This window comes from Babylonia areolata, chromosome 1 (assembly GCF_041734735.1).
Source record: "Babylonia areolata isolate BAREFJ2019XMU chromosome 1, ASM4173473v1, whole genome shotgun sequence".
NCBI classification, from domain to species: Eukaryota; Metazoa; Mollusca; class Gastropoda; order Neogastropoda; family Buccinidae; genus Babylonia; species Babylonia areolata.
The window spans coordinates 70,074,218-70,086,717 of record NC_134876.1 but is presented as its reverse complement, the minus strand read 5'-3'; positions in this window follow the sequence as shown (position 1 = coordinate 70,086,717).

Here is a 12,500-nt window from a genome sequence, read left to right as displayed (position 1 = left end):
CCACTCCACGCGCACCAACACACACACACACACACACACACACACACACACACACACACACACACACAGAGTCAGAAAACATAAATACCTCGGGTGTCATTGGGAGAGGAACTGCGTGCATGGAAACAATTCAAAACGACCCAGGCAGAGAATGCTGCAAAAGTGCACTTGAAAAATAACTGCTTTGAATTGAAGAGAGCTAACATTTACCTTTGGGGAAACAAACGAAGAGTGGGGCGTCATGTTTTGTGACAACCAAATTGGCCCCGCGAAAAGTTCACACTGCAGACAAGTTCTAGTGCTTTACAGACATACATCTTGGCTCTAACAGCTGCAGACATGAGAGCTCAGCGACGAAAAAAACAAAAAAAACAACAACAAACCAAAAAAAAACCCAAACAAACCAACAAACAAAAACCCGAGGGAAAAAATTGAAAGGAATTTCTGTTGTATTTATTGAGTGTTCTGTATTCATTTCTTCTCAAAGTACTATTTTCGTGTAAATTTCTGTATCATCTCCCTTTAGAATTGCGTGTCGCTACAGTACAACGGGTCGATAAGTTTATGTATGAAATCAGACGTTCTTTTGTGTGAGTTTCTTTATGTGTTTTTTTTTCTCTCTCGTGTTTATGTTGTGTCTGCATTCCGTGTTTTCATGGAACCGGCAACGCACAAAGGCCTTCCTCTCCAATACGGTCACGGTTCTTACGGTTTGCTTGGATGTAGCCCATCATTTTGTTATTGCCGTTATATCTATTATTATTATTATTATTATTATGGTTGTTGTTGTTATTATATAACGCTGAATCCTGTGTAGAGACAAATCAAAGCGCTTCCGCACCAGTCATTTACATGCATGCATAACTCTAAAACTGAAAAAAACAACTGAAGACAAAGAAGAGGCAGGGAAGGGAGGCTATTTTGGGAAGAGGTGGGTTCAAGGCCAGACTTGAAAGAGCTGAGTGTGGAGACCCGACGAAGCGAAAGAGGAAGTTCATTCCAATTACAAGGTCTATAGACAGAGAAAGAACGAGGGCCAACAGTCGATTGTTTGAATCTGGGTATGCGTAAACAGAATGGATCCGAAGCCGATCGTAGAGAGCGAGATGGAGGCGTAGAGTTGAAGGCAGCCACAGAGATAGGAAGGGGCAGATTTGTGAATACATTTATAACATAGAGTGTTGATCTTGTACTTTATTCTGTGTGAGACAGGGAGCCAGTGGAGATGTTGCAAAAGAGGAGTGATGTGCTCAGATCTGTTCTTTCTGAGGACGAGTCGGGCAGCAGAGTTTTGTGTACCTTTCATGGTTTCAGTTAAAAAAAAAAAGAAGAAAAAAGAAAGAAAAAACCCCAACAACACCCCTCCCACCCCCAAAAAACAAAAACAAAAAGACACAACCCACAGACCTGGGGAGAAAGAAGAAGAAGACTATACTGTCATACAACGCTCCGAACTGAACACCTCTTCTGTTCGGCGGCTTTGCAATGCTACCATCAAGTGTGTACATCGGAAGGGAAGCAGACAGGTGAGAGGTATCTCCAGAACAATACAGAGATCCACATGGAAAAGAAAGGAAAATAGATGATCAGAACATATACAATGTTCGTTTTTCCTGCAGGTCAATGATCAGGGTTTGAGGGCCTGCTTCGGAATGGTATTGTGTCAGGTGTGGATGGGCTGAGGAAGGTTAAACGGCGCAATGAGAGGCATGGGCCCCGCCTTCCTATGTTCAGTCCTGGACACAGTGGATATGAATTCATTGCCCCGATGGCCATAAGAGGCTATAGGACCTGAACCCTCTCTGTGTGTACACGCAAGCAGAAGATCGAATACGCACCTTGAAAATCCCGCAATCCGTATCAGCGTTCGGTGGGTTATGGAAACAACAACATACCAGGCATACCCCCCCCCCATTCCCCCGTAAACGGAGTATGGCTGCCTACATGGCGGGGTTTAAAACGCTGATACACGTAAAAAGCACACTCATGCGGCTACGCGAGCGAATGTGAGAGAAACAATCCACGAACGAAGAAGAGGAAGAACAGGAAGAACCTTTAGATATTATCAGATAGGGAATAATATAATCAGGAATTTCGGTTTTTGGTTGTGTTTTTTTTTTTTTTTTTTTTTTTTTGACAAAAGAAAATAATTGATTGAGAAGAGACTGTGAGAGGGCACTTCAAAGGCACTGACACAACTGCCGTGAAGTGATAAACGTTAGATGTGGTGATAAATTCCTGACCACCCCCCTGTTTTATTTCTCCCGTGTTCACGAGAGTTGTGGTGCACATTCTGATGTTAATAGGATGTCTAGACGGCCCGGGTGCATTTCTTCATCAACGGAGATATGAGAGACAGAGACAGAGAGAGACACAGAGACAGAGACAGACACAGAGACAGAGACAGAGAGAGAGAGAGAGAGACAGAGGCAGAGAGAGAGCTTTTTCGTCATTTCAGATTCATGAGTTAAAATGGTGTGCATTTCAGGAGTAAGATTTTGCTGATTCATCTTTTACAAACTATGAAATTCGTTCTCCATACACACAACCTGTTCCTGATAATGTTTCGTAATCTTTTATTAGTGTATTAATGACCTGTTTTACATGGGGGCGGGGGAGGGGGGGGGGGGGGGGCGGGGGGGGGGGGGGGGATATCAAAACTAAAGATTCATTCTTTCAGCCAAACTGTTACGAAGCAACATATTGCCAGAGTCTGCGAAACAACCTCAAGCGAATCAGTTCCATACATATCTGCTGAGTAAGCGTCGTTGGTCTTCAGCACCACAGACTGAAATGTGAACAGTCTGCTCGTATGCCCATTAGATCTATATTACAGACGCTGAGAAATTTCAATACAAAAAATCAAAGCAGCCGATCACAAAAGACCGATATTCTTGTGAAAAAGCTGCAAATCGACACTGCCGTTTTATAACTATTTACCAGCATGAGTGGCGGGTGGGGGATGGGTGTCTTCAAAGCGAAATACGGGTAGGTAAACAGTCATTGGAACTAGTTGGGTAAGCATGAAACAACAGTATCGCTTTACTCTGTTGTGACAACAGAGTGTGGCTTATTGGCCCCTGGATCACACAGACTTGGCTGAAAGGGTGGGATCACTGACACCTGTCTCGGCAAGGGGCGGGGGATGGGGGGTGGGGGGAAATTAAACAGTCATCCACACCTGCAGCCATTTCGTGCAACAAGCATGATCGACAGGCAATGGCATCTGGAGGTTTTCAGAAATAAGTCAATTTCAGACAGTCTGAGTGAAGTCAATTTCAGACAGTCTGAGTGAAGTCAACATTAGACAGTCTGAGTGAAGTCAGCTTTTGAGTGAAGTCAACTTTAGATAGTCTGAGTGAAGTCAGTTTTAGACAGTCTGAGTAATGTCAATATTAGACAGTCTGAGTGACTGACGTTCTGTCCAGTTGTCCACCCCTCTTCCTGTTTCCGCGTTTCGATTTTTCGGGCCTGTCTGTCTATAATACCACAGTCCCTGACTCTTCTTCTTCTCCGTCTTGTCTTCCCGCCCCCTCCTCCCCTTTCTTTCACTTTCCCCTTCTGTCCTGCAGCACCACAGGTCCCTGTCATTATTCTGTCCTTTGTCTGTAAGCGGGAAAGAACTGAAAAGAGAGGCAGGACGTTTTGATCCCCTCATAGAACGGCAGTTAGATTGGAAATGTCGGACAATTAGTTCTCTATTGCCCCCTTTTCATGCTTCTTTCTATGTATTTGATGTCTGTTAAGATATCAGATGAAGTTCAGATGAATGTTTGTTTTCTTTATGAGACAAACCATGGGCTGTGTTTTGTCATTAATATTGTTTCTCTCTGTACACTAGGTGTATCATTTGGGTTACGTTTCGTCATTGTTATTAGGATATCACACGAAAAAGACACCAGTCGTTCTATTTCTGTGTATACGCCATTTATCTCACCAACACAAAATGCCCGGATGAGATGTTTCGTCAGCAAAACACACGCTGGCGTATCTGCTTCCCTCCCCTCTATCTCTCTCCTTTCTCTCTGTCTCTGATATCCGTACAGAATCATGTAGCTGGAATCATTAGCGAAAATCGGACCAACAGAAATGAAAAGAAAAGACAGGGAAAATGACTCAAATGATTGCATGTCCGGACAGCACGAGCTTTTCCCACGATCAACCTTTGCACATAATTCATGGTGAGCTGATAACCTTTGTGTATTTCTGTCATTCACTGTCCGCGCTGTTTATCTACTGGGGGGTTTCCATGCCTGATCTGGGGAATTAACGTCAACACTTTTCCTCGTTTCTCTTTTCATCTTCCAATTCCTTTCTTCTCTTACTAGTTGCTCGGTTGTTATCAGTTGCCGCTGAGGCCTGGCTGACTTAACGGTTGGCGTTCGGCGTAGTTTATGGGAGCTTATTTGCAATCGCAGGCGTGCCAGAGAGACGCAGCCACCCACGTGTTGTAAGCGGTGATGATAGGTTGAGCCAGTGGGGAATTATGCATTCCGCTTCCTCCCTTCAGCTTCTTCACGCACGCACGCACACACACGCGCACACACACACACACACACACACACACACAAGAGTGCATGTACACACACGCACGCGCGCATGCACGCATACATACATACATACACACACGCACGCACACACACACACGCACACTAATCTGGATCCATCTTCAGAGAACATCTTGTTGGAGACACACATACTTGTGTTTTAGATTTCTACTATTAGCACCCACGCAGAAACACACACACATAGACACACATAGTCGCACACATACACAGTCACACATACATACGCACACACATAGATACACAGACTCGCACACACACACATACACAGACACACAAAACACACGCCCAAAAAACACACACACACACACACACACACCACGCGCGCACACACGCACACACACACACACACACGCACACACGCACGCACACACACACACACACACACACACACACACACACACACATACATACATCTCAGCACCTCTGCATCACCGTAACCCTTTTCATTCACGTCTCACGCCTCACAGTCCTGCTTCATTTTCTCTTGACGCAATCATCGACCCTCTTCACCCCTCTCCGCATTACAACCCCACCACCAGAGCCCCTACCCCTCCCCACTGCTGAAGACTGCTGCCGCTGTTGCTGCTGCTGTTGCTGCCGCTGTTGCTGCTGCTGTTGCTGCTTTCTCTCAACTGTCAGCAAATCAGGTACTCTTCTACGTTTTGTAGAACATGGTGGATAGTTTTCAAAGAAACACCACTGACTGCTTATCCATTTTTCAGTGATCTTGTTATGGCTTCCTCCACTTCTTCACGCAGTATTGGAAAGTCATCATTGTTTGTTGACTCCTGGCTTGAGAGTACACTGGGGTCTCCATTTGCCTGATGGTTGTTATAACGTTTCCATGCAATTATTGAGTAAATTCAAGCAGTGGGAAGCTTAAATCATTATGGACTGTTCACACCCCCCTCCATACTGGGCCGTGGACTGTGATGAATGAACAATCGGTTCCCATATCTGTATCTATTTTCCCATTCAGCTTGCTTTCTTATTTTCCCCAGAAGAAATCTTTTCTTTCTTTTCAGTTTTGCATACTTGTACTCTTCAGTACAAAATGTATACTAACTGATAATGCACACTAGTCGAACATTTGGTTGATGGTGGTGTTTTGTTACATTCTCACAACCAATGCATGCTCTGTGGTTAGCGATTATTGTTTTTGTTTTTTTATATGCCTATGCAGAAAACGGTGTATAGTTTCATGGACCAATGTCTTTTAATTTTTGTGTTGAAAGAGAAAGAGAGAATGAGAAAGACAGACAGACAGACAGAGTCAGAGCGAGAGAGACAGAGACAGTAGCAAAGAGAAGGCACACACAAACGTGCGTAGAGTGCAGCTCGTACCTCCCTCCCTCCCCCCTCCCCAAAACAAGAACTGACACTTTCACAGGCATATCATTTCTAATCGATGGTTTCCATTCAAGAAACAGAAGCTCCTCTCATTGCGACAAGATTACACTCCCCTCAAAAAGTACTCTTTATTCATGTGTGGAAGAAACATCCGCACTAGACCGGAAGTCATCGTTTTTTAGGCCTAGCGCCTGGAAAGTACAGTGTAATGGACTGACCACGTGGCGTATTGTTATGATTATCACGATTGCTGTTATAATTGATCTCTTTATTTTTCACAATTGTTGTTACTCACCTGTTCATTTTTCATGGCATACGGAAAAATACAAAGGACAGTGTGCACTCAGGCTCCCTAAAGGCTCTGATACACTCTCCGCTTCATCCGCACACTTGAGAAAAAAACAACCCGCCCCCCCGCCCCCCAAAAAAAGAAAGAAAAAAAAACAAAGAAAAAAAACAACAACAAAAAACACAAGTCGAAGCCTCGTGCGGTTAGTCTCACGCGTCTGCCACGTGCTGTTGGAGACGAGTTAATGGAATGCTACCGTGTTGTGGAGTCTGCGGTAGCCAGCCATTCAGAAGGCAGACAACGAGAAATGCCGTCGAAAGTTCAAGACACCAGAATATTTCACGGAAATGAATAATCTTATCTCCCGAGGAAACGGTGGCAGCAATGCTTGGGCACTGGGTTAGCAACTCCGTGTAACAGATCCAACCACGATACAGTTTCTCTCTTTTCTTTTTGTTATGATTTTTGATTAGAGTCACGAAATGAAAAAGGCCAACGAGGCTTGGAGAGTAACTGATAAGAAAACAAAGAAGCACCGTTTCAGTGGCATTACTCCCACGCCGCTCATTTAAATTTCCCCATACACGGCCACACCCGGGTTCGTCCGTCGCAGTTCCAGCGTCGGCAGTCCACAGGGAACCATCGATGTTAGGTCGCCAGGAGGCCACACACCACAGGAGACCCTGCACCGCTGCTGAGTCACTTCGGTGGTGTTCAGTGGTGCCTGTTCTGTTTTAACGTACTTAGGACACCACCTACTTAGCTCCCTACTAACGACAATAATGGCTTAGTCGCGGAGCCAGACTGAGTGAGCGTCCCTCCCAGTGAACTTGTGAACTTTGTAAAGAAGAGAGTTACCACTCTTCATTGTTTGTTAATCTTACGAAGAGGGTGGAAGTGGGGGACGGGGGGAGGAGGGGGGAAGACAGCAAACACGGCTATTTTATTTCAAGAGTTCATTGCGCTTTCCACGAAGACATAGTGTGCATGGTAAAGTTCTTTCGCATATTTGGTTTCCGTTTCAGATAGAGACATATGTTTTCACCATTTATTGCATATTGAATATCGAGGAAGGTGGTGGTGTGTGGTTGGGACTCTGTGTGTGTGTGTGTGTGTGTGTGTGTGTTTCTTTTCGCATCAAAATTGAATTTTGCTGGATTCTGTATGCCAAAGATGTCCGTTTTGTAGATTCTTTTACAGACACATGCTGCACACCTCGACTAATCATTTCTGAAGGACTAGCACCAAGACCACCAGTCAAAGTCTAGATGAGGGGCTGTATGTAAGTTGGGAGGTAAAAATCCTCGTCATGTGAGAATCGAACCTGAGATGATTGCTTCCCTGCTCGGCGTATAGTTGGCCACAAGGCCCCAAATCCACACAATATATTTTTAAAAATTTTAAATATGATCTGGGTAAAAAAAAAAATCACCCACGTATTTGGGATACTATTATCAATAAACATTCGTAATTGAAACTGCAGCGCAGGTTTACTGACTTTTATCATGCAACACTCGAGTAGCGAAAATCGCTGGAACTAGTTTCCCGGCAAAAGGAACAAAGGTTAAATACCTTCTTGTCGACAGTCACTGTATACAACACAGACCGTGGAATTTTGTTTGAAAGGCGTGAGAAAGAAGACAGACAGATTTTAGGGCCTCCATAATGGGGTCCCCTCCTTCCTGTTTCCTCTTTCTACCTTCCCTCCCTCTCTCCCCATCTCCGTCTGTCTATTTGTCTGTCTCTCTTTCTCTGCCCCACACCCTGACAAATACATACATACACACATACAGACAGACAGACAGATAGACAGACAGACAGGCAGGCATACATGCATGCACACACACACACACACACACACACACACACACACACACACACACACACACACACACACACACATATAGAAACTGACAGGAAAAGAGGCAGACGGACAGGACAGGACAGACAGGTACATTTTAGGTTTAAATCATACCTCTCTCTGTGTCTTCCCCCTCTGTCCCACAATCATGCACATACATGCACACACACACAGACAAACAGGCAGACAGAAACGTTTGAAGTTTGAGTGAACCCCTTAACAAACGAACCTTTTCAAAACAGCAGGGTGATATGTGTTCAGGCATATTCCTGAAGAAGGGCAGCACTTACTTGAAGGAAAAGAACTGCAGGAAAGCAAACGTTTTATCATTTTGACGATGGCTGTGCAAAGTGCCTCTCTGCGGTGTCATCCCCTCTCTTTCTGTGTGTTTTGAGAGTGCGTGGAACACTTCAAGAAGACCTGGAAAGTGAAACAGATGCATAGGAAAATGTAAGGTGTATTGAAGACAATCGGAGAGCGAGCGCGCGTTTGTATGTATGTGTATGCATACGTGCATGCTTGCCTCTGTGTGTGTGTGTGTGTGTGTGTGTGTGTGTGTGTGTGTGTGTGTGTGTGTGTATGCATACGTGTATTCGTGGCCCCGCCCCCTCTCTTTCTCTCTGTGTCGCTATGTGTGTGTTCATGTCGAGAATTCAGTGAAGGCGGAAGAGGAGACCAGAAAGATGAACTGAAAGCAGAGGGAAAAGGATTTGAAACAGTAAATTGGGTGGAGTGATAGCACGGAGAAACTGACTAGATTTCTGCCATGTCAGTATTTACATATTCCAGTTTTATTATAGGCCTAAATTTGTATGCGATAGGAAAAATAATGAAAAACTGCACGTAGGAAAAAAATACAAAAAAATGGGTGGTGCTGTAGTGTAGCGACGCGCTCTCCCTGGGGAGAGCAGCCCGAATTTCACAAAGAGAAATCTGTTGTGATAAAAAGAAATACAAATACAAATATTTATAGCTTCGTATTTGCCACTAACGTTTTAATTGACATCATGCTAGTTTCGTTACAAAATTTTATATTTCTATCGTTGTACATGGCAGGGATTAAAAAAATATATTTTGTTACATACATAACGATGAGATGTAGTTTGCAATTTGATCCAAGATAATGTATAGTGTTTTCAGTCCATTGAGAGAGAGACAGACAGACAGACAGACAGACAGACAGAGACAGACAGACAGACAGGGAAACAGAGAGAGCGACGCAGACAAAAACTACGGCAGAGACAGAGAAACAAAGACGAAGACAAAGACCTGACCTCGTTCCCTCTTTCAACAAGATGCACAAAAATGACAGCACGGAATATAAACGATGCCCAGCACAAACGAAAGCTGTCATACCCGCAACTCTGCAAACGACGCAACAGCACGAAAACCCGTCAACAAATCAGTCCATGCTGTCGACACTCTGCTACCACTGTCATTTCCAATCACCTGTTGACAATTTCCGGAAATCAAGAACGCGGTGGAACGCAACGTTGCGAAGCTGCAATTTTTACACAGCTGGAATACTACCTACATCTGCCGACAAGTTTCACACAGAGATATTATCACGACTCATGCAGCGACATGTTTATTTCATGATCAGACGTGATGACCAGAAGCATCCAATTACTGACAACGATTTCTTGCATCACACGCTGGGCACACGGGCGGGTCACATCGACAGGATTGTTCTGCCGCTTTTAATTTTGAAAAGGACTATTTCCAGACAGCGTTTTGTCTCTGTCTCTCCCTCCCTCCCTCCCCCCAATCCCCACACGTACACACATATCACACACTCACACTTGCACACACACACACACACACACACGCGCACACCACACACACACACACACACACACACACACACACACACACACATGCGCGCGCATCACACATCACACATATCATTATACACGCATGCGCAAGCGCGCGAGCGAACGCACGCACGCACACACACACACACACACACACACACACACACACGCACACACACACACACACACGCACACACACACACACACACGAACCATCTCAGCGGCAAACACAGACTGTGTTTATTCTCATATCACTCGACTTCACCAGACACAAACTCAGACACACCACACACAATCACACACATATACACGCGTGCACACGTGCGCGAGCTAGCGAGCACACACACACACACACACACACACACACACACACACACACACACACACACTCACACGTGCACATCACACACATTAACAAGCGTGCGCAAGCGAGCGAGTGAGCAACCATATTACACACACACACACACACACACACACCACACACACACACGAACCATATCAGCGGCAAACACAGATTAGATGTTGTCTGTTGTCAGTTCACTCGAATTGAGCAGACACAGAACGAAGCCACAGCGATCTTCACGCAGAACATATATAGTTGGGGATCTGGGTGTTAATTGAAGACTCATGTTTTTCTGTGCCAACACACGCTGCTAAGCTGACAGTAGTCTGATAACATTTAGCATGTGGAAGGAAGATAACTGACATTGAAAGAAAAAAGAGGGGGTGGGGGTTGGGGGGTGGGGGTGGGGGTGGGGGGCGTGGGGGGGTGTTGCGCTGCCTGACTTTTCAGTGTTGGTATCAGCAACTGCTTCGTCAACGGGCGTCAAACCGCGCAGGCGTCACCCAACGCAAGAGCTGATCTCAGAACAGGATCTCACCTTTCCCGGATCTTCTCTCGTCGTCTGTCAACAGAACAGTGTGGAGGAGGTCTGTCTCTTCAGCCCTCATGTCACCCCGACGACTCCCAAGCTGAGGGACTGATGATGATAATGATGATGATGATGACTACGCATATTTTTTTTTCACTGGTTCATTCAAAAAATGATTTAGCAAATTACGATATAATGACTTTTTAGAAACGATTAGGCATAGCAGAGACAGAGAGAATGACAAAGATAGATAGATAGAGAGAGAGAGAGAGAGAGAGAGAGAGAGAGAGAGAGAGAGAGAGAGGGACAGACAAACAGATTGATAAAGAGAGAGGCATGTTACAAGCAAGCATTTTCATTTTCTATGCAGATTCTGTCAAATTGTCTTATGCTATATTTCAGTATAATGCATAAAACAGTTCGTTTTCTTCACAAACACTTAAAATAGAATGGCTGCCTTTGTTAACCACCTCTGTCTTTCGTGTCGAATACATGTACTGCATTAAAATATGAATGATTCTTTCCACCTGTTTGTCTCGATACACCGGAGAAGTAGGCTACAAAGCTGGAAATTAAGTGAAAAAATGCCATGTAATGTTTTTGAGAATAGACGCGACAATTGAGAAAGGAGCAATACTTGTGATGATACTGGCCAAAGCTCGGGCCGTCCAACAGGTCTCTGTAGCAAGCCATGTTTCAATCACTCCTTCAGTTCTAACATTAAGGTTCTTCCTGTCCTGTTTTCTGTCTCTAAAAAACCGTTCGTTGTCATCAACTCGATGCTACATGTCTGCCCTCACGGATACGCATTTGCGACTGAAAAAAACTTATTTTGATTTGAGAAACATGAAAAAGAAATAATCATCATGTTTTCCAATCAGTGATGCTGAATTAAACCACTGCGGACCACGAACAGCTTAGCTCACTTAAAAAAAAAAAAAATCTCTGAGCGTTCTTGTTGTTATGTCTTCTCTGATGCGAAGACATTTATTTCTTTGATATTTTCGCTGATCCATCATCTGCACCGTTTCACGGAGTGGCATAACTCCTTACGCCGCTCATTCCGAGTCACCCCCCCCCCCCCCAACCTCCCACACACAACGAAGATATTTATGTTTGTATATATCCACCAGGAATGCAGACGTTCCATTAACAACTCCCTGTACCGAGCATGGATTGAGTCGTCGTGCGGGGGACGAGGTGCGCGTACTGTGACTGGCAGCCTTTCTCCTGTGGGTCGATTTCTGCAAGCTTTCACTTCAAGGTTCATGATTTCAAGGCATCTCAAACACGCTTTTTAACGCGAAGACGATGTGCGCTTCTTAGTATAACCCAGACCGGCATAAAACTGGCTTCAAGGGCATGGAGAACTTTTTTCCCCCCACACTACCAACTTCCGTTATCACTCAGTGGCATCGTTCCTACGCCAATCCTCTACATACCGCTGCAGCCAGACTCGCACTGTTGCAATCATGGTGGCAGCATTCCACATGCAGCTATCAGTGTCAGGCCGCCATGTGACCACCCATCAGAGGAGACTCTTTATTGCCGCTGAGTCGTTTCGTTCATTTGACAGAAGGATCCGAGGTGTGGTGAGGGGAATTCCGGATGAGAGGCGTGAGAGGAATGCCAATGAAACGGCGTGGGAAAGGGAACACAAAATTCGCCAGAGCGTAAAATGACTGACTCAGCATTTAACAGGAATGCTGGTTTCTTACTTTGGCAAGTCAAAAGCAAAGAGATTAA